The following is a 22,645-nucleotide window of genomic DNA, read 5'->3' on the forward strand; positions in this document are numbered from 1 at the left end:
CTCAGAGACAACCAAGCCCAAACTCAACACAGAAGAAGACATCACTGCTCAGAGAGGTGAGAAAACTTGCCCGAGGTCACACAGCAAACTAGTGGCAGGATGGGAACCAGGACTCGGCACTCCTTACATCAAGGCCTGTGTCCCTTCTACCTGCCAGGCTGCACTTCCTCTCATTCAGAGCCAGTCACAGCCTTAGAAAGTAGATGATCCATGTGACAGCTGGCTAGAACAAGGCTCCTGGGATCACCCTGAGTCCAGAGCAAAATGCAACTCAGGCAGAAGTGACGCCTCAGACGACACAGGGGCGCAAGCACACAGCACCATAATTAGCCCAGACCTGGTCATAGGAACACCTCTTGTGCAATGTTATTCTTTGCTTCATGGTTTCCACATCCAGAAGACCAATACTTCCCTAAAAATCAATTGTCCCCAGCAACCCACCTACACAGTTCTTGGAAAATATGGGTTAAGCATTCCGCCTCACACACACTAAAAAAAAAAAAGGGGGGGGGGGACAAAGAGGGCGGGAAAAATTCATCACCACAGCCTGTGTACTTTTCATTATTTGTCCCAAAGGTTTTTCGAGTCACCAAGTTCAAATGACCCTGTTCCTTGGAGTTGCAGAACTATTTTTACCAACACTTGCTAGAAAGGAGGCTTCACGGGTTTTAATAAATGCTATTACTGGCTGTCAAGAGACACTACATGGCTTCAAGAGGCTGGAGGTTTAGGGAACTGAAGGTGGCCTGGCAGGAAGATGAGGCTGAGATAATCTGTTCCTGATGCAGGGAAGGAACAGCTGATTCCATTCTGCTGCCCAGAGGAGGTGAGACACAGAATTGCAAAACATCAGTCAGATAAATAAGTGGCTCCATTGGGATCATTTCCCAACCTTCCAGAACAAACAAGGAGATAGATGGGTCTGGCTTTAAGAAGAGGCAGCGTCCAAGCGATGGGGAATGCCCAGCGCATGGTAAGGGCTCCATAAATATCTCTCTCACACACACACATACACATACACGGTTTCTGAATCTCTTAACTTCAGATGGAGAGAGCAGTAGACCAATTCTGTCCGTATGTGCCCTCTTGGTGCTCATGCCCAGTCTCAAGGCTTAAATAACACGACTCCCAAATAGGCACCCAAATATATATCTCTTTACTCCATGTCCTACCCCACGTTCTCAGGGTTCTCCAGAGAAACAGGCAAAGAAATAACGGGAGAGAATTGACAGATTTCAGTTCAGTCACTTGGTCGTGTCCGACTCTTTGTGACCCCATGAACCACAGCACGCCAGGCCTCCCTGTCCATCACCAACCCCCAGAGCTTACTCAAACTCATGTCTATTGAGTCAGTGATGCCATCCAACCATTTCTCCCTCTGTCATCCCCTTCTCCTCCTGCCTTCAATCTTTCCCAGCATCAGGGCCTTTTCAAATGAGTCAGTTCTTCATATCAGGTGGCCAAAGTATTAGAGTTTCAGCTTCAGCATCAGTCCTTCCAGTGAATACTCAGGATTGATCTCCTTTAGGATGGACTGGTTGGATCTCCTTTAGACATTTTAAGGAATTGGCTTAAACATTCATTGTGGAGGCTGGCAAATCCAAAATTTGCAGGGTGGGCAAGCAGGATGGAGACCCAGGGAAGAGGAGATGCTGCAGCTCAAGTCTGAAGGCTGTCTGGAGGCCGAATCCCCACTTCTTTGGAGGTTTTCGGTCTTTTTCCCTTGGGGCCGTCAACTGATTAGATGTGGCCCACCCACATCAGGGAGGGTAATCTGCTTCCCTCAGAGTCTATTGATATAGATGTTAATGCCATCCAAAAGACACCTTCACAGTGATATCTAAACTGATCAAACGGCTGGATACCTAGTTAAGCTGATGTGAAATTAACCTTCACACTGCAGATTCATACACCCAGCTGCTTCCTGAATATCTCTACCTTTATGTCTAACGTCTGACTAATATCTCAAGCATGAATCCATCCCTACCCACCACACTCACCCACTGATCCTCCTTATGAATAAATGGAAACTTCATTCTCTCCTTGTTCAAGGGGAAATCTTGCGATCACCCTTTATCTGATACCCTGCATCCAATCCACCAGCAAATTCCATCTTCATGATACAGTCATATCTGATCCCTTCTCACAGCATCCTCTGTGACCACAGTCACCATCATCCCACCCCTGGATTTCTGCAGTAACCTCTTAACTGGTTCATCTGCTTCTATCTTTGCCATTTTCAGTCCATTGCCAGCAGAGAAACTAGAAGGATTCAGTTAAAACACAAGTCAGATCTGCTCTGAAGCCTCCAACGGCCCTATCTTGATAGAGCAAGAGCCAACATCCCTTCTATGACCCCCTCAGAACTATTTCATCTTTGAGTCTTTCCTGATCTTTGTGGCTGGACCACATTTCTCCCCAGGGCGGGGGTGGGGGCCTGCCCAACTCTCGGTACCCTGATAGGTCATTTCCTGAAGCCCAGCCAGCATGCACCAGGGCCTTAGAAGCCAAGTAATGACCATGAAGACATTAGGGCATTAACCTGAGGAACATACTGGGAGGCTGCCCGGGGAGCCGAAGGATATTAACTAAAATAGAGGAGGGTGCAAGCTGGGGTGTGCATCTTTGAAAGACCTCCTAAAGCAGCGGTGTGGATTATTCTCTGAATCATGTTGTAAAAGAAGAATTAGGTGGCATCCAGGTAAGAAGAGGTGGGGGGGAGGGTGCCAGGTGAGAACACATGCAGGTGCGCGGCATCTTCTAAGAGCACGCTGCCAAGGGCTACCGTTTCACACATCTGCAGCCATGGCCGGAGGAAGCCAGAGAACAAAGACAGAAAGAAGATGTGGTATCTGACCATGGCCAGGAGGAAGAAAGCCTCCTGATGGGCCAGAGCGGGGGCAGGGCATGGTGCCAAGTGGGCGGCGGGGCCAAGGAACTCATTCTCCCTCCCCACCATCCTGAGTCCCTCTCTCTCTGAGCCCTTGTCTGAATGCTCTGGGGGAGGGACAGAGCAACTGCCATCCTTCGTCCTCTAGAACTTGGGCAGACCTCCGAGGACCTGCCTAGATACTGCAGGTGTTTCATCAGCTAGGCCAGGTTCCAGGTCCTTGTGGGGCCTCCCGCCACTGCGCCCAGGGAGACTCTCAGTGAGTGGGACACGGCCTGCTCCAGAGCTTGTTCTAAACAATAAAGGAGTTTGCCCCCAACAAGGCAACTGATGGGAACTGTTCATGAATACATGGAAATGATCCTGAAAGGGGCTGAACCAGGACTGAGCAGGAAGGCAGGGCTGATGAGATGGTGTCTTGATTACTAACAGGGTCCTATAATTCCAGAGACTACCACCCTTGAGCCCATGAATTGGGCTGCACCCCCTCTTAGCAGGTACCACCACTGGTAATTCTCTGATTTCTTTCCCAGGCTCCAGTTTATCACCAGCATGTTCCCCATGATCACAGGCCCTCCTTGTAGCATCTTCATGCCCAGGGGAGCACAGGGTGTGTGGAAAGTGCTGAATAAGTAAGTGTTGAGCAATAATGCTGCTCAAGTCTGCACGGGGAGAAGACAGGAAGTAGACTCCTGGAGAGCCCTGGAGCTCAAAGGAAACTTCTTCCATGGTGCGTGCTACGTCATGTCTGACTCTTTGCGACCCCCTGGACTGTAGCCTGCCAGGCTTCTCTGTCCATGGGATCCTCCGGGCAAGAATACTGGAGTGGGTTGCCATGCCCTCCTCCAGGGCATCTTCCCGGCCCAGGGATCAAATCCACGTTTCCTGCGTCTCCTGCATTGGCAGGTGGATTCTTTATATATCCCTGAGCTACCTGGAAAACCCCCACCAGAGATTCTAGTGCCAGAGTCTGGGTGCAGTCAGCAGTCACCAAAAGTTAATGAATATGCAATCAGTATGGAGTAAGCACTCATTAAACACCACTGGATGACTGATGGACCCATCAATTAGCGGGATGACTGAGCACAGTGAAAACACTCCAGGTTATATAGCTGTCACCTTCCCGTTTATGGTCAACAGGGATTTTCAGACGGACACCGAAGAACCCTGACCGCACCATGCACCTCTGGGCAGCCGCTCACTCCTCCATCCAGAGGGCATGGGGGCAGTGGCAGGGCTCCTCTGAGTTCCAGGGGCTGAGATGTCATGGTGGAGGAGGATGGGGAGAAGCTACCTCGGGAACACAGTACAGGGTGCTCTCCCCTCCATGAGCCATCCTTATTTCATCTAATTAGAGAAAGACAGAGGGGCAGGTACCATGATCACCTATTCAGCTTGAAGGAACTAAGCTCGGAGAGATTCAGGGATTGCTCAGTGTCCTGTAGTGGGTAAAGGAGAGTGTCAGCTTCAAAACCCAGTCTTCCTACTCCATGTGGATGAACCTCTTCTCCTGGACTGCACCAAGCACATGGGACGCAGGACAGTGGGTACCTCCCTGATGATAGAGCTGGCAGGACTGCCACATGGAGGAAAATAAAGCAGGAGGAACAAATCTCACCGGCCTCTCCCAATGTGCAGGCAGAAACACGTGAAATTCCCAGCGCTGCCTTCTGGAAGTCATCTGTATGCACCCGCATTTTCATTTTCACATCGTGCTCATACGAGATGATGTGCTTTGCTTGCATCACTCAGCATGTTATTTCAAGGATCTAAAAATACTCAGGTGGCATTTAGTCAACCAATTTTATTTTGCACCTGCTATGAACCGGGCACCCTGCTGGGCAGTCAAGAAAAAAGTGGTGAGCAAAATGGGCACTGTCCCCATGAAATGAGTTGGGGAAACAGACATTAATTCAATAATCAGGTAATTAAATGATTATGAAGCATGGCAAGTCATATAAAGGGAAAGTGTAGAGTCCTAAGACAGCTTGTAATGGGAACTTCAAGAATGATCATTTTAAAGATCTCATAATATTATGCTAGGTAGATAATCATAGTGGATTTAACCATTCTCCATTTAATCATTTGGTTTCCACTTTTTATTGCCCTAAACTGAAGTTACCTGAGATATATGGAAGTGAGATATCATGATGTCTATAATTTATTTTAAAATATATTAGAAAAAGATGAAGTAAATAAAACAAATGTTTATAATTGTTAAATACGTAAATGGGTGTTCATTATACTATTCTCTCTACTTTCCTGGATGTCTGAAATTTTCTATAATCCAAAGTAAAAAAAAAAAAAAAAAAAACATGGTTTAATGGACGTTTTCACAAATGAGTGCTTTTTTTTTTTCTTTCTTTGGAGTATCCCCTTAGGATAAAACCGAGAAATGAGGTAATAGAATGAAAATACACAGACACCATCAAGGCCATTTGTGCACATTGCTAAGGAAACCCACTCCTGCGTTCTGCCAACTGCCACGGCAGCATAAACGTGTACCTGCTCTCCTCCGGCCTCTTCACAGCAAAGGATGCTGATGTTTAAATTGTTTCCTCATTTAATTAGTGTAAATAGGAAAGGTCCCCTGTACTTCACATTCTTTCTGTTTTCCTCTAAGCATCTGAACTGCCTCTTGTAGCCCCAGCAAGCTGCTCCCAGGAGGCGGCAGAGTGCAGAAAGGGAGAGGATGGGGACAGGGGACCCCACTGGAATTCTGGCCCCACAGCTGTTCAGTTGGGTAAATGTTTGGACAAACACTTCACGTTCTAGACTCTTACAGCTCTGAAGGTCAGAAATCCAGAAGTCTTCAAGTGCTAAAACCAAGGTGTCAGCAGGGCTGCTTCCTCCTGGAGAAAGTGAAAGTGAAGTTTGCTCAGTTGTGTCCAGCTCTTTGCGATGCCATGGACTATACAGTCCATAGAATTCTTCAGGCCAGAATACTGGAGGTGGGTAGCCTTTCCCTTCTCCAGGGGATCTTCCTGACCCAGGAATCGAACCCAGGTCTCCCGCATTGCAGCCGGATTCTTTACCAGCTGAGCCACAAGGGAAGCCCAAGAATCTGGAGTGGGTAGCCTATCTCTTCCCCAGCAGATCTTCCCGACCCAGGAATCAAACCAGGGTCTCCTGCATTGCAGGCAGATTCTTTACCAACTGAGCTCCTGGAGACCCCAAGGCAAAACACGTTCCCTACCCCTTCCACATCTAGAGGCTGTGGGCATTCCTCAGCTCCTGGCCGCATCACTCCAATACCTGCTTCCACGATCACAATCCCTTGTCCTTTTGTGTTGTCAAATCTCCCTCTCACAAAGATGCTTGTGATGACAATGGGTTCACCCAGGCAATCCAAGATAGTCTTGCCATCTCAAGATTTAACCACACTGCCAAGTCCCCTTGGCCATGGAAGGTGACAATCACCTGGGAGGGGGCTCTAGGATGCGGATATCTTTGGGGGGCTGCTACTGAACCAACCACGTGCATGGATTTGTCTTTCTCCTGCAGCATGTGTCACTCATCATCATGTTCCCAGCACACCGCATGGTGCCTGCCATACAGTGAGTGCCCAGTAAATGCAGATGGAGGGAAGGCTGGGAAGAAAAAGGGAGGGTCCAGGGAAGGAACACAATCCTACTGACCCCACATCATCCCTGAGTCCCAAGTGCAAGCAGGAGAAAGTTCCACTAGGAGATCCACATCTGTGAGGAACAGCATCTTCAAGGAACAAAGTGTAAGGTGTTGGCATCTTACTGGAAGAAGGAAGTCCCTGATGGGTAACATTTGTTCCCCTGTTCCCCTGTCTCCATGTGTTCCCACAGCAGACCAGCAAGCAACAGGTGGCTCTTCTCCTGCCCACTTCCTGGGAACCCAGGCAGGGCTGGAGTAGCCAGCAGACTTACTGCTGTATGCTCATGAAGGCACTTTTCCCGCAAGAAACAAACTCAGGGGATGCGTGCATGCTCAGTCATGTCCAGCTCTTTGCGACACTATAGACTGTAGTCCACCAGGCTCCTCTGTCCATGGGATTCTCCAGGCAAGAATACTGCAGTGTGTTGTCCTGCCCTTCTTCAGGTGATCTGTGATCCAGGGATCAAACATGCATTTCTTTTATCTCCTGCATCGGCAGGTGGGTTCTTTACCATTAGCGCCACCTGGGAAGCCCAAAACAAACCCAGGGAAGCCTCAAATATTGTCTCCTTGCCACAAATGCTTTTGTTGTCCCTCCGCTCACCCCCAAGAGATACTAAGAATGACTCCTTTTCAGAGAAAAGACGACCACAATGATAGTTACTGCTAACACCAGGACAATGCAAACATCATCTCTATTCTATTCAACAAATCAGGCAAAATAAACATTCCTACGTCCATCTTACAGGTGGAGAAACGGAGGCACAGGGCAGAAGTAACTTACTCCAAATCACCAGCTGAGATGAGCAGAAAGGAGGAGTCTATCAAGTTCTAAGGCTGGGCTCTTTCCACTCCGACACAAATCTGCCAAGAATGAGGGTCAACCTGCAAGCACGGAGTCACAGGCATTGTCTGTAGATGGTGCTGGGTATGACAGTCAGTCATTCCAGCCTCCACTCCAGGGTTGAGTGAGCTGAAGCCCCAGTCCTGGCTGAACCAGGTGAGGGCGTCCCCGCTCACACAGTCCCACTACGAACACACAAGTCTACTCCACATGTGCTTGGCGCTATGGCACTGGGGATGCTGAGTTAAAGAAAGAAGTTGCCATTGCTCCTTTCAAAGGGCCAGGTGGACATGCACAAAGATAAACCAGAACAGTGTAGGAAGTACCACCTAGGCTAAAACAGAGCCCTAGAGGTCTGGTGGACCTAAGCAGAGAGGCAGCAACTCTAGCCAGAGGACAGGAAAGCCTCATGGAGAAGGGGGCTCTGCAGCCGGGTATAGTAGGATGAATAGGAGTTTTTCTGGGAGGAAAAGGCTCATTCTGGCAGGGGAAAGAGCATCCTCTTTATAAACCTCTAGTTCACTTGAAAAAGTAAATAAATACCTGGGTTGATGTTTGGCACAGAGTAGGTGCAGAGAGGAGGCAGGGAGGAGAGAGAGGGGGTGTCTCTGGTTTCTATCTCCCCCATTCAAGGCTCCGCACTTTGCTTTTATCAGGCCAAAGTCGGGGCAAAAGAGGTGCAGACTCACAGCTCAGCAGAGGCATGGAGGCGGGCCTGCAAAGCAGATGGCTGCCCAGCCTTCCAAATCTGGCCACCCAGCCATCACCCTCAGCCGTATCTTTGGCCTGGGACAGCAGCGTGGATGGGGGCCCAAGGTGAGTGAGCAGAAAACAGTGTTCTTAAGGACCAGCCTCCGGGTTGGAGGTCAGAGACTGAATTTGGCATTTTTTTATTCCTTGGGGCTCTGCCCTGGGTGAAGCAGGGCAGGGCAGGAGGAGAAAGAGCTCCAACCCTATAAGGAGGATCCACTTGCTTAGAGGCCATTTTTGAAGTCAGAGCCCAGGCTGGAGATGTAACTGGCGAGGCCCCAGTCTGCGTGCTGTGGTCAATCAACGGCTGAAGGGCCTCACTCCCCCAAGACAGGGACATTTCAGAAGCTCCTTTTCCAAAGGTTCCCAGAGTTACAAGAGGAATCTTCTGTTATGTTCTATCCTAGATGTGGGGGGAGGCTGGCCCAGAGGGAAATTTGAGGGATACTGGTGTCTCTCTGCACCCCTGGGAAGAAAAAGGCACTGCTTTTCTGCCCTGCAGCTTCTTTCCTCCCAGCCTCTAATCCTCACAAGAACACAGAGTTTGGTCTTATTAAACCCCTCTGACACATGAGAGAGCCGTTAGCACAGAGCAGGGGAGGGGTCGCTAGCTTTGAGGTTAACGCCGCATCACGCCTGTGCAAGGTGCAGGCCAGAATCGCTCCCCTGGCCTCCCCACTCCAACAACAAAACCCAGGAAACAGGTTGATAAGCTCCCTGGCAGTCTCTGAGTCGTTTTCAAGTTATTTGTGCTGCTTTTTTTGCAGCTTTTGTCTTCCACAAATGCACTCAGCCGGGCAGGCGGCCCTGGAGGGCATCAAAGGCCCCGCTGGCCGCAGACACAAGAGCACAGCGGTGCCAAAGCATCTCCCCTGCCAGCTACCCGCCACCCGCCATGCAGCCTGGGAGAGTCACAAAGAGGAGGTGCCCGGTCTTACAACCGTTCCAGGTGTGACTTCACCCTCAGCCGTGAGCTCTGTTCCAAACCAGTCCAGGTCTGCCAAGCCCAGGTGGGGTGGGCAGGGGCTGAGGTCCAAACTGCCTCTGGACCAGTGATGGTAGGAAGATCGCTGGCAATTCGATAGGCCTGGGGAACTTGACCGCTGCCCATGATGAAAGAGGGCAAAATAAGTTAGTGGCGAGGGCGCTGCCACAAATCCACAGCGAAGAGACCCTTGCTACCGCAACCCAGTGTTCATTTACTGAACACCTGCTCCAGGCCTGGCCTTGGAGATGGGCAGAGGGAAATGTCCGCTTGTTGACATTTCCCTGGAATGAATGACACGGCCCTGGCCTGAGGAGTAGACAAGCTGAGGGCAGCCATGTGGAAAGCCACCTTAAACGTGAGAAATGGGACCACAGAGGAAGCAGGCTTTGTTCACTCAGTGACCGCCAACAGAGGCCCACCTTGCAGCAGGTGCCAGGAGATGCTTTCAAAATTACAAAGAGCAGAGGACCCCTGATTGTCCCCTGGGTGTTTAACAGGAATAATAGGGGCGGGAGCCTGGGAGTGCAAGGGGTAGGCCACGCTGGACTCACCCACAGTCTCCTGCTCTTCCTGGGCTCCGACGCTTGCATCCGCCCCAGTGACCATCACCACCGAGTCACAACGTGCTCCAGCAACTAGCAGGCACACCTTCACGACGCGCTAACGACAGGACGGCTTTCCTCCTCCCTGGACATCTGTGAACTAGGATGTTCTGTTCTTCCCCCTTAGAGAGGAGACTAAGGCACGAGGCAGGTGAGTCCCACGGCTGGGGACGGCAGAGAGAGGCACTCAACGCAGGTTCGGAGCCAAGGCCTGTGGTCCACTCCCTGCCCCCGTCCTGCCTTTCCTTAGAGAGCTCGGAACCCGGCCAGGCTGCTCCTGTTCCTCTGTGCGGCCCAGGGGCCCCGGGATGGGGTTGAGAGTCTCACTACGGAGGAGGCCTGGGAATTGGACCCAGAGCCCATCCGGCCGCCCCGGATGAAGGCTCAAGCGAACATCCGGGTATTTCCTGTTCCCGAGCGCGGGGGCCTGGGCCCGGCCAGCTCCAGGGAGCCAGCTAGGCGGGAAGGGGCTGCCAGGGCCCTGGCACCAGCCCCGGGCCGTGTGCACTCGGCCAGCTCCGTTGGCTGCCCATCAAGGCTTCAAAGGAATGGGTGAAGCGAGCCGGGGGGCCGGGCTGGCCGGGTCTGCCTGAAACCGAGACGGGAGAACAAAAGGAGGCCGTTGTGGTCTGGTTGGGCAGGAGCCCTGGCGGGAAGGAGGGCGGGAACCGGGAGGCCCCAAGGTGCAGGCGGCCCCGGGCGGTAGGCAGGATCCAGTCATGGCTTCTGCGCACGGGAATCCCGGCCCAGGAAAGGCACCTTGGCAGGTGGCGGCGGCCAGCTTCAGGGCCACATGCTGCATCTGTCAGGGACCTGTAGGACTTGGGGGCTGTGCCTTGCAGAGAATTCATCCGTCTGTCCCCTAGGCCAATGTGCCCGCCCAGCCACCAGGAGCCAGACACTTGTGTCGCTGAATGCCAGCCATGAGCCAGAACAACAGGAGCCCTGCCTTGGCTGGTTTGCGCAGGTACAATCCCAGGGTCTCTCCAAGATGAAGACAGGGCAGAAGCCACAGAAGTCTGGGACCTGACAGACACCTGGACGCGCCTCTTGACTCCATCACCAGCTGTGATCTTGGACAAGTGACTGACCCCCAAGCCTTAGTACCAGGCACACAATATGTGCTCAATAAACATCCCAGGCTGGGAGTACATCAGCACATTGGAAGGTGGGAGTAAGCCCTCAATGTAGGACTCCTCTCCCCAACAAAACGCTCTTTTAACTGCATCTTGCCAGCTCCCAGGAAACCACCGCCATGGGGGCCTAGACAGCCTGGCACATTCTAAGAACCCAGTCATGGGAAGCTGCAGTCATTGTTGCAGGAGAATACAATGGGGGGTGGGGGGGTGGGGGGTTGCTGTCACTAAAGAGACAACAGGCAGCTTGCCCTCAGGCACACAGGCCAAGCAGGAACCTCCGACTCATAGTCCCAGTGTTTAGCCGGTTCCGAAGATACAGCCACACCTGGCCCCCGCCTCTGAGGTCCTGGTGTTCTTCCTGGAGCTGATGATCAAGCATAAATGGAACTGGGGGTATCACACACAACAGCATGTGGTTAAGGGTCCCAACAGGTGACCTTCAGGAGAGCACGAAGGATCAGAGGAAGCAGAGACAGAGAGACCAGGAGGAGGCAGGAGGGGAAAGGAGCTCAGAGCACACACAGGCCCAGGAGGCAGAGGGGTCTCAGATTCCATCCCAAGCTCTGCCATCCCTTCCATGGGATGTGGGCAGTCCCATCCCCCTTGCCCCCAGAGTGTCTTCTTGGTTGGTAAGTGAAGGGCCTGGAGCAGGGGACCTACAAGGTCCTTCCACATCACAGATTCATGAGGCTGGACCAGAGGGCGGCAGGGATGCTATAAAGAGGAGGCTGGTGCCAGAGCTTTTCCTGTGGAAGGACCAGCAGAGCATCCGCAGCTCTGGGTGCAGACCCAGCCCCGGCAGGAGGTACACCAGCGTTCTGGCCCCGCTGGCCGGCCCTGGCACATCGGTCTCAGCAGACAGGCATGTGGCACGTGGAGAGGAAGGGTGAGGCACTGGAGGCTGAGACCTGCCCAATTTCTGCCCCCATGTCCACAGTAATCGGCACTTGGGGAAAGACGTATCCCCTCTGGAGGCCCTGGCTTCTCGGGGGTAACATGAAGGTAAATACCTGCCTCCAGAGACTATATGGGACAACACAAATTGTTGTTGAGTCGCTCAGTCGTATCTGACTCTTGCGACCCCGTGGACCATAGCCAAACAGGCTTCTCTGTCTATGGGATTTCCCTGGCAAGAATACTGGAGGGGGTTGCCATTCCCTCCTCCAGGGGATCTTCCCGACCCAGGGATTGAACCTGCATCTCTGTGTCTCCGGCATTGCAGGCAGATTCTTTACTGCTGAGCCACTGGGGAAACCCTAACACCATGTGTGGTAGAGCCCAAACAAAAAGCAGCTCAGGGAAACATTCGTTCCTCTTCTCTCTACTTGACTTTACTGGGGTGCAACGCCCCTGGATAGAAAACCCATGTCTTCCTTAATGTCTCCTCATGCTAAAAAGTGAATTAGAAGGCTGCATTTTTAGGGCAAGACCTGGCTCCCAGTCTCTGCTGCGGTGTTGCTTTGTCTACCTGTAAGGCACTGCATAAGTTACCTAAGCTCTTTTGGCCTCAGTTACCTCGCCTGTAAAATGGGGCTATTAACAATCCTTCATTCACAGGGTGTGGAAGATTCGTGGCGAGGTCAAGTATGAGAAAGTGCTTATCAAGGCAGAAACCCTCTTGTCAGAAGAAGTGGCCTCGGAACCAACCTCACTCGTGGCTCTCGCAGGAAGGAAGTCGTACTGAGACTCTGGATGAACTGAAATCGCTCCTAATGTCTAATCCAAGGCCGGCAGTGTGTCAGTGTGGGTTCTTGCCAGAACTGCGGCAAACACTCACTGACGTGGCACAAAACAGGCTGGGAATGGCACGAAGTAGGCCACTTGGAGGGGCCTGGGGTGCTGCCCTGCCAGAGGGGGACCTCTCTTCCTCTGGGGCTGAATGAGCCTAATGCCAAGCTCCCGGGCACCCTGCCAGTGCTCCTTCTGCGCACGCTACCCAGGCCTCCTGCCATCTCCCCAGGGTGACGTCAGATTATCACCTGCTTGTCAGGTAGTTGAGCGAGGAAGGTACAGAGAGGGCTAGAGACAGCTCTTCAGAGAAGGTGCCAGCCCCAGCAGCTGGCCCCCGGGGCCCGGAACGCCCAGGGCCCAACGGCAAGCATCCTGCTTCCTCTCCCGACCCGCTGAGCAAACACACAAGGATGGCAGGTGCCCGGGGCGGCTGGCCAAGCAGGGCCTATGCCCGCTGTTCCCTCCGCCTCCCGCCCAGCCAGCGCCAGCCTGAGCCAAGGCCCGTGACCTCCCTGGCGCCTGCCCCGCTCTCACTCTCCGAGCTGGCAGGCGGGAGGATGGGCGAGCCAATGCCTGGATGGGGGGCTCCTCGGGGCAGCCCCTAGGCGGGGTGGAAAGAGCACACAAACAGCATTCTATACTGTTCTATGTGCTATGCTTGGGTGCTCACTTGTGTGCAACTCTTGGTGACCCCATGGACTGTAGCCCACCAGGCTCCTCCATCCATGGGATTCTCCAGGCAGGAATACTGGAGTGGGTTGCCATGCCCTCCTCCAGGGGATCTTTCCAACCCAGGGATCACACCCTGCACTACAGGAGGATCCTTTACCATATGAGGTGCCAGGGAAGCCCATACTGTTCTATACTATGCATTTAAAGGTGCTGATGTGAAGCGCAGAAAAATGACAGTGCCTTCATGGGAAACTTACCAAGGCACTTCCATGATGCCTGCTGACCAATGAGATCTCAACCCTGAGTGCCCTAGAAGGGGTGTCAGGTAACCTGATCAGAATGTAGCACCTTGGGCAAGCCACACCCCTTCTCCAGGTGAGGCTTCCTGTTCCAGGTGATGAAGGGACTGGCCTGGATGACGGCTAAGGTCCCTGCAGAGTGCAATGGGATTTAAAAGAGGCTTTCGTGAAGTCAGGCAGCCCTTGTTCAATCGCTCAATGTGTCCGACTCTGCAGACCCCATGGACTGCAGCACGCCAGGCTTGCCTGTCCTTCACTATCTCCCTGGACTTTGGTAAAAGCTCACTCTGCCACCATCTTAGCTGTGTGCCCCTGGTCATTCATTTGATGTCTCTGAGTTTCTTCATCTTAAAATAGGAAAGGCAATTCCTCCCTGCAGAGTCTTGTGAAAAATCAAACCAGAATGGCTAAAAAGGGCCTGCTGGGGAGCAAGTGCCCAAAATATGGGGACAGCCACTTCTCTAACTCATCCATGGTAGGTTCTTAAACTAATATCTGTGTCAAATCATGTTCCCCCTGAGGAATAAAACAGGAATTCCCTGGGGTCTGGGGCCCAAAGAACCCAGCAAATCAGCCAAGGCTTACCCTTTAGCTTTTGCAAACTAAGACCATGGCTACCCTATTTCCCAACACACACACACACACACACACACACACACACACACTCTCTCTCTCTCCCTCTTTCTGTCTCCCCTTACTCTATGCATATCCACTAATGGCACCTCTGCTCCTACAGGAAACCAAGTGAATAGGGAAATGGCAGTGATCTCAGTCTATTCGAGATGCTCTGTGTAGAGGGAACAGCAAGTGCTTGTCATGTTCACAGAGAGGATACCTGATTTATCCTCATCAGATCAGTCAATCAGTCAATCATACATCAGATGTATCAGTTAATGCATATGGTACTGGACAACCCCTGCCCTTACAGAATTCAATTCATCTAACAGTCATTAAGGACTTCCTGTTCTATCTATCACAGAAGATTACCGCATAACAATACAGCCTCAGCGGCATAAGCACTAAGTGTCCATGCTCCTGGGTGGTCAGGGAGGCAGCTCTGACGATCTTGGCTGGGCTCACTCAGGGGGTTGGGAGCTGACTGGTTGTCAGCTGGTCTAGGCTGGTCTTAATTAGGATGATGAAAGCACCTTGGTTACGTTCTATATGTGTCTCTCATCCTTCTCCTGGAACCAGAAGGCCAGTCTGGAAATGTCCTTCCCGTGGTGATGACAGAGGTCCAAGAGCACAAACGGAAATGCTTTTTCAAAGCTCTCCTTGCAGTGTACCTGTTAACGCTTCACTGGACAAAACCAGTCACATGATGGAGTCCAGCATCAGAAATATAGGGAACGGGTTATGAGTTGGACCACTGATGAAGTCAGTTCACCGCATTGCTTATTAGAGAGAGAAGGCAAGGCACATATAGTTAAATAAAGTTACTAAGCTAAGGGGGAGCCCCCGGTGGCTCAGTGGTAAAGAATCCACCTACCAATGTAGGAGACGTGGGTTCCATCCCTGAGTCAAGAAGATATCCTGGAGGAGAGAATAGCAACCCACTCCAGTATTCTAACCCACTCCAATATTCTTGCCTGGAGGATCCCATGGACAGAGGAGCCTGGCAGGCTACAGTCCATAGGATTGCAAAAAGAGTCAGACATGACATAGCAAGTAAACAACAGCTGAGCTAAGCAATCCGGTCAGGATTGGAACCCAGTGCTAAGTCCTACGCCCCTGCCACTAGAGCACAGGCAAAGAGGAGAGGTAGCGACAGCTGGGAGCGCTGCCCAAGAAGGGACCTGCAGGCTGAGAACACACACAGGTTCTGGTCACTGAATGTTCTCCTTCCCCCAATACCGGATGAGCACAAATAGCTATGAGTCAAACAGTTGGAATCAACCAGCAGCCCTACTTGAGCACGTGGGTAAGAAGGAAGCAGTTCCAGAGAAAGGAATGCAGTCTTCCCTGCATTTCCAAGCTCCATAAATCTAGGATCAAGGGCAAGCAAAGGCTCCATGTTCCTTGATCCACCTCCTCCCATCTCCACCCCACCACGCCCTGGTTTTACTGGAGATGAGAAGAGGGGCAGAGAACCCCGCTTTGCAAGGGGTCTGCGGCTCTCCTGCCTCTGCTGGGTTGAGACTAGAAAGAAAAGGGCAGATGGGGATCCCAGCTGATGCCCAGCACCTGATCCGGTGGTGCTGGGTCGGGGCCCAGGAGATAGCATTTTCCATCAACTCCAGCACAGGGATTCTTCAGCTCATATTTTGACCCCCTTCTCCCCAAGACGGGCAAAGAAATGCAGCTGTCCAATCACTCCACACCTCACTGAGATGTTATGTGCTCCAAGCTCTAAAGTATTCACATTCTAGTGGGAAACAGACATAAATAAACCCATGTGCAAGTGTGTACGTGAACACACACCCTCCCAGGTGTACAAAGAAAGAGGGAAAGCTGTGATGACGGTGCTGGCACGCACACGCATTTCATACGGCAGGTGGCATTTTAAACCTGGGCTCACATTATCACATCTAAGCCTCGCGGTAACTCTGTGAGGTGGGGCTATTTTTAGCGCCATTTTTCAGGTGAGAAAAATAAAGACACAGAGAAGTTCAAGCGCCCAAAGGCCCCGAGCTGGTAAACGTGGAGTCAGCAGGGCCAGGTCTGACCCCAGGGCTGCAGAGACGGGGAAGCATTAACTCTGCCTGATGGCGCTGCCTGCCACCAGAAACTCCAGCCTGTCCTTCAACGTCGTTAAACACAGGAGAATAAAGTTCTTGAACTTGGCGTGTAGCCCCAGTGCCTTAGAGCAAAACTGCGGTCATGAACTACCTTCTGTAATACTTTCTCAGTGGGAAACGGCTTCATCACATTATGTGTCATGTTCTGCCCACCTCCTCACACCAGCTTCCTCCACCCTTTCTGGGAACTCCTCATCCAAAGAGGGGGTGCCATGAGGACAGTGATTACACCTGGGCCCACTGTGTGTGCGCCCAGGCGAGGAACACAACTTTATCAATAGACGTGCTGGGACCAGAATCTCCCCTCTGGCAAACACGGAACTGAAGGCGCCTCAGAGAGGCCTGAGAGAGCCAGACCAAGGCGCAGCCCCGTATTTGAACTTTAGTCTCATCTGATCTAGATCCAGAGCTCTCGGCTGTTCTAAAATGTGATTCACGCACTCGTGTCGAGGGGCTGGGAGATTTGATGAAGACATCGAGACGTACGCTGAAAAATGTGATGACCATGGTTTCCTGGAGGGAGAGAAACTTACTGCATGGTTATTAAAAGTAATGAAGAGGGCAGGGCAGGACTGGGAATAGGAAGTCTTCATCTTCTCAGCAGAGCGGGCGTTCTGGAGCCAAGAAGATGCTGTGCTCTGGAGGGCACATTCCAAGACAGGGTCGGGCTGCCTGTAGCCGTCGATGCGTAGGGCCCCGTAGAGTTCCCCAGGGCCGGGCGCTGGCTAAAGCTCCAGGAGCCGACGCGGGTTCTGAGGACGGGGACGGGCTTCAAGCCAGCAGCTGGCAGGACGGGCTCTTTGGCGGGCTTCCCTAGGATGGAATAGGGAAAGATATTTCGCCTCCTTACTTCATGTTTCCTCAGCTTGGGGAAAAAGAGAAGAAAGAAAAAAAATATGGACCTCCCTATCCCAACAGAGGATAAGAACTCACAAATGGAAAATCCACAGACCAGAAATGAAATTCTAAAGAGAACATCTTCGTTTCCCATTCAGGCTGGTGCGGATACTTGTCGTGGGCGCTACTATGGTCGGCCTGGTGTGGGAACGGTAGTGTTTAAAGTGGGGTGGGGCGGGGCCGGGTCAGGGGTCCTCCCTGTGGAAGAAGAGATTCCAGCCTGGGGGCAAGGAGTCCTGGGGCATAAGTCCTTGGTACCCAGTGGGGTTCAGTGGGATTGTGACCTTGGACTTGAGCATTTCTCGTGGGACACATCTATGAAGTGGGAATCATTTTGCTGCTTGCACCAGCCTCACATCCCTGTGAAGGGCTAAAAATAGCAACAACCAGCCAACTACAGGAGCAATGTTAATGATGTTCACCCAAGGGACACAGAATCGTTTCTCCCTCTGAGTGTGTTAGTTGCTCAGTCGTGCCCAACTCTTTGCGACCCCAGGGACTGTAGCCCACGAGGCTCCTCTGTCCGTGGAATTCTCCAGGCAAGAATACTGGAGTGTGTGGCCATTCCTTTCTGATGAGTGGGACAAAACGGTGGCTGTAGAGGGAGGTACACGGCACGATGCGGCTGCAAAGTTCTCAAGACAAACTACCTAGGCAGGAAATTGTGCTCTACTGCTGTGTGACCTCGGGCAGGTCACTCAATCTCTCTGTGCCCTAGTTTCGTCATCCATAAAATGGAGATACTAATAGTCCAACCTCAGTGCACTGTGTGAAGATTTAATGACCTGAGGATTAATGATGATCGATACGTGGTCAGTATGTGTCAGTGATTATTATAAAATTGGTGACAGTCATACATAGTAAAATATTACTCATTAATGTTCAGGCCATCTTTGAACTCAGTAGCAGCTGCTCCTACAAGCAGAGTAGTTGTTGCCAGGAGGGGGAGATACAAATACTTCATGTTTCAAGATCTTAGAGGCATCCATTTTAAGATGATACAAAAGGAATCCATGGAATACTCATTTAAGGGGTATTTTAATGAGGAACTGCAGGCCTGATAGGAGAGACAGACCCTCAGGGTTCTGTGGCTTTCCTCTGTCATTCTGGAACCCCCTTGACCAGGTAGTAAGCAAGGGTGGCGGGTGTCATTATGTCTCCAGCACTGCAGGAGGTGCTGGGGGAGGACAGGGGAGAAAGGTCCTTCAAAAGCACATACCATCCAAGGCGGAGATGTACCTGGTGCCTCATGCATCTCAGTGGGGGTTCCACAAGGGGAGCAAGGCTGAGATGGCACGGGAGCAGGGCCCAGAGGGCTGGTGGACCCATGGGACACGGGGCTGGGAATGCTTGGGCTTGCTAGGGGATAAGAGCAGGCTGCAAATGCAGAGCAGGACCTGGGAGGCCAGGCCACAGAGGCACGCTTCTGTCCTAAGGACTGTGAATTGTAAACCTCAGGGTCAGCGAGAACAGGAAAACTACACATGCCTTCACTGCGAAGGGACAGATGCAAGCCAAGCTGGGCTTCCAGAAGATGCCATGGGCAGTGCCGAGGGTGGGTGGGAAGACAGTGGCTGGGAAGAGGCAAGGCCTGGAGTTGGGGGCTACTGCTGCATCTCAGTGACATCGGGAGTTGACCCTCATGTTGTGATGATAAAATCCTCTGAGGGGTGACAAGTGGATGGTAGCAGAGATAAACTGCGCATCACTTGATTCAGGAGAGCCGGAAGCTGGGCTGGGACTGGGCGCAAGGGAAACACTAGGACCTGAGGGTCTGCTCACGAGGAGCAAACATTCTGGAAGCCAGAAAAGAGCCTAAAACGTGCGTTCCCAACCACTGGGACTCTGTATTAGTTTTCTACAGCTGCCTGTGTGAATCAGCACAAACCGAGCAGTTTAAAATAAGATTTGGGAGCAACCTAAGTGTCCATCAACAGATGAATGGATAAAGATGTGATACACACACACACACACACACACACTGGAATATTACTCAGCCGTGGAAAAGAATGAAATTTAGCCATGTGCAACATGAACCCAGAAGGCATTATGCTTAGTGAAAGAGATCAGAAAAGAGAAAGACAAATACTGTATGTTTTCACTTACATGTGGAACCTAAAAAAATAATAAAACAAAACAGAAACAGACTCACAGAAACAGAGAACAAACTACTGTTTATCAATGGGGAAACGACTGGGGGAGGAGCAAGACAGGGGAAGAAGTTTAACAGGTACAAACTACTAGCAATAAAAAAATAAGATAGAGGATCTGATGTACAGCACAGGGAATATAGTTTTTATTTCATAACAACTTTATATGGTGTATGATCTATAAAATATTGAATCACCATATCATGCACCTGATACTAATATTGTACTGTAAGTCCACTATACTTCCCCAAAATAAAGTTTTTGGTCAAATTCAGTTTGTAGGGCTAAGGCCCCATTACTTTGCTGGAAGTTGACTGGAGGCCACTCCTAGCAACTAGAGGCCACCACTCTCTTTGCAGGCGGGTCCCCACTTCCAGTGCTTTCCAGGTGCCACTAGTGGTAAAGAGCATGCCTGCCAATGCAGGACACGTAAAAGATGCAGCTTCCATCAGCGGGTTGGATAGATCCCCTGGAGCAGGAAATGGCAACCCACTGCAGTACTCTTGCCTGGAGAGTCCCAGTGACAGAGGAACCTGGCAGGCTACAGTCCATGGGGGTCACAAAGAGTCAGACACAACTGAAGTGACTTGGCATGCATGTACCCCACTTGTAAGTCAGCAGCAGTCCACCAAAGCCTTCTCACACTTGGAATCTCTCTGACTCTTCTTTGGACGTATCTCTGTGATTCCATTCAGAGATAGTTCTCTGCACAATCCAGGATAACCCCGCTGTACTGGCCCATTGATTACTAACATTAATTACATCTGCAAAGTCCCCTGTGCCATGTGAAGTACCACACTCATAGGCATAACACCCAGGGTTAGAATACGGAGCTCTTCTGCCTACCAGGCTTCTTTGCTTCTCAATAGGAAACTGGTAAACATCATACAATAAACTATAAGGCATGGTGAGCATGATCACAGATGATAGTCCCCGGTTCTGAGGAATCCTGGAGAGGAGGCACTTTGCCACCTTGATGATCAGGAAGTAGGGGAATATCAGGGCATGCTGGGCTTCTCCAGTGGCTCAGTGGTAAAGAATCTACCTGCCAATGCAGGAGACTCGAGCTCGATCTCTGGTTCAGGAAGAGCTCCTGGAGAAGAAGATGGCAACCCACTCCAGTATTGCTGCCTGGGAAATCCCATGGACAGAGCAGCCTGGTGGGCTACAGTCCATGGGGTCACAAAAGAGTCAGGTGTGACTGAGCAACTAAACAACAGGAAAGGCTTCCCGGAAGAAAAATGAGATTACCTAATGGAATCTATGGATGAACAGGAGCGAAGGGAAGTGTCACCCCCAGACTTAATTAGCCTGTGGATTATTAGAATACCATATTTACAAGAGGCCAGAAGCTAAACTGCAAGGAAACACCCTGGGTCGGACATGTGGACAGTGTCACAGAAGCCAGCCCCCCTGCAGGTTAAGAGATGCTGTCCCTCTCCCCACTCCTGGTCGGGAGACTCTGCCTTTCTAAGAACCTTCCAGAAGTAACACAGTGTACCTTCATGGACACTCCACTCCATGAAGGAAAGGATTTAAGTAAGTCTGCACTGCACGTGCTGCTCTAGACAGAGGTCTGTAATACTGGAAATACAAATGATATGCAGATCAGTGTGCAGGACAAATTTCCAATTTCCCAAAGGAAAGAAGAAAGTGATCACTTGTGAGTATGCAGGGCCTTGGGGAAGTCAATCGTCAACTATTCAAAATTTTTGCAAAATGGTTTTTAAACCTTTGGTAGCCTGAAAATGGCCATGGCAGGATTTCCCCACAGAAATCAACAAACCTACAATTCACGGCTTTTATTCCTTCCTGAGAGGTCAAATGGTGCACCACTGGGTTTGAATAAATCCCCAAATTGATAACAGGGATTATCTCAGGAAGAGGTGGGATAGGTTTCATGGTGGTGTTGGTTACTTTCCCATCCTTATATTATTACTTTTAAAAAGTAGTGCAATTAAAGCAATTATTAATTTTTTTAATTACTTTCCCAGATATTAAAAATAATGAATGCAAAACAAACTGCAGTGTGCTAGAACCCCCTTCTCAAGGCTCTCTGCCTGGGATGTGGCTTCAGCATCCTGAACACCATATCTGCTTCCAGCTGGTCCAGGCAGATGGGAAGCACCACCCATCAATAATGGGGTGCTCCTCGCCACCAACCGCACTGCTGGGAGTTGGGCAGCCCAGAAGGCTGGGGTCCTCCCCAGGTCCTCTGGGGAGGCTGGGCATGCCTCCCTGGAAAAAGTCTTCACCGACTACAATCTCAGCCCCAGGCCTCATGCCTCATCTGCTACAATCATCGTGAATCAGACTCGGATAATCAATGAACAAGAAAGCTTCTCCAGGGCCCTCCAGCTCTGCTCCCAGATCAGCCCCTCCCCTGTGCTGCCAGATCCAGAGGATTTGAAGGTGGTGGTGAGGTCCCTGAGCCACAGAGAGCAGACCCCTCAACCCCTACGACCAGCCCAGTGGATGTGAAGCTTTCTCATTTATCACAGTCTCTCTCAGCAACACACTCACCGGAACCCCCGGATCTTGGACAGGAGAAGGCGGGCTCCTGCCTGGGGAGCTGAATGGAGACCCAGCTGAAGACTAACAGGCTCCTCCAGGCAGACACTCCCTGGTTTACCCCGATTTCACAGCTGTTGCCACCTGGACCAGAGACTTTTCCCCCAGGAACATTTCAGAGGAATCTTCCCCCTGGCATCTCTCTGATGACTCATTTCCTCTGTGACTTCTCAGTGCAGTGAGCACACAGAGTGCCATCACATGCAGTGGTGAACACACCATGACACGCAGCCACGATGGCAGCTCAGAGCCACACTGCCAGGGGCAGCCAAGTGGGGGAAACCAAGGCACAGGCAGATGGCTGCCCATTTCCTGGAGAGCCTCCGCAGACCCCCCAGCCCGGATGCTTGGCACACTGCACTTGATTATGACATGACTGCTGAGCAGAGGATGATCTTCTCTGACCTCTCACAGCATCTTTGTCTTCCCTTATCATATCACCGTGCATGGGAGCAACTTACAGCCTGTCTTTCTTCTCCATCACGGAGCCATTATTAACCATCATCATCGTGTCTAAGTGGGCCAATAATGAAATCTCTGCACATGCCACAGTTCCTTCAACCACTCCCATATTCCATGACACTGAGCGCTTATTCTCATTTTTCACGGTTACAAATACGGCTACAGCCAACATCTTTGTGCACAAGCACCACCGGATGCTGAAAAGTTACTCTGAAACAAAACTACCAATTTTTGATTGCTGCCAACTCCCAGAATACCGGCAGCTCGGTGCATGTCATGTCGAAG

At 51.3% G+C, this 22,645-nt stretch overlaps 2 long non-coding RNA genes across 2 annotated transcripts in view; both read right to left on the reverse strand.

The window, feature by feature from the left end:
* Window positions 1-22,645, reverse strand: part of LOC129626599 (uncharacterized) — a 113,376-nt gene that overhangs the window by 52,756 nt on the left and 37,975 nt on the right. The gene's annotated exons all lie outside the window — the stretch shown is intronic.
* LOC129626601 (uncharacterized) overlaps window positions 14,310-22,645 on the reverse strand; it is a 29,045-nt gene continuing 20,709 nt past the window's right edge. Inside the window, exon 4 of the long non-coding RNA XR_008702064.1 lies at window positions 14,310-17,093. This is a non-coding gene — a long non-coding RNA (uncharacterized LOC129626601). The remainder of the gene's footprint in view (window positions 17,094-22,645) is intronic.

Source organism: Bubalus kerabau, chromosome 14 (genome assembly GCF_029407905.1).
Source record: "Bubalus kerabau isolate K-KA32 ecotype Philippines breed swamp buffalo chromosome 14, PCC_UOA_SB_1v2, whole genome shotgun sequence".
Taxonomy (NCBI): Eukaryota; Metazoa; Chordata; class Mammalia; order Artiodactyla; family Bovidae; genus Bubalus; species Bubalus kerabau.